Raw genomic sequence first — 567 nt, 5'->3', positions numbered from 1 at the left:
AGTCCTGGATACCTCCCTTATGTTATGGGCCCTCTTCTCCTGAAAGAGGAAGGATGTTACAATTACATATTGGCATATGTTTCACCATGACTATTCTGTTACCATGGCCCCTTGTCACCAACTGGAGAATGTAATGTATCTCATACTGACTTACTCTGTTATGGGATTTACTGGGACTGAGGTATGAACCAGGGTGACCTGTTTCACAGATGCGAATAGTCGTCTGCCATGATTATGTTATTACCTCCCTGTCTTTGGAATGGCAGTGGCACCCTCACCATGTGGTACACCATATAGTGACACCAAAATCACACACAACAAATGTGGAACATAGCACTTGGATTGGCAGAATGCAGGAGATCTTTGACCCTCTTCCTACACTGGACCCAGTGGCTTTTGGTGATCCCATGGCTGCTGACATCCTGCGATCTCCACCCAGGTTTACTTGGCCAGGCGGGAGGACCTCTTCTTGTCATTGCCGGGGAAGAGGACCTCCCTCCTTTCCCTTGTAGCCTGGAGGAGAATCAGCAGGGAGGCATCAGTGAAGCATGGAGCCACCTTTTGCTC

This window comes from Heterodontus francisci, chromosome 9, assembly GCF_036365525.1.
Source record: "Heterodontus francisci isolate sHetFra1 chromosome 9, sHetFra1.hap1, whole genome shotgun sequence".
NCBI classification, from domain to species: Eukaryota; Metazoa; Chordata; class Chondrichthyes; order Heterodontiformes; family Heterodontidae; genus Heterodontus; species Heterodontus francisci.
Note: the sequence above shows the minus strand (reverse complement) of the source record.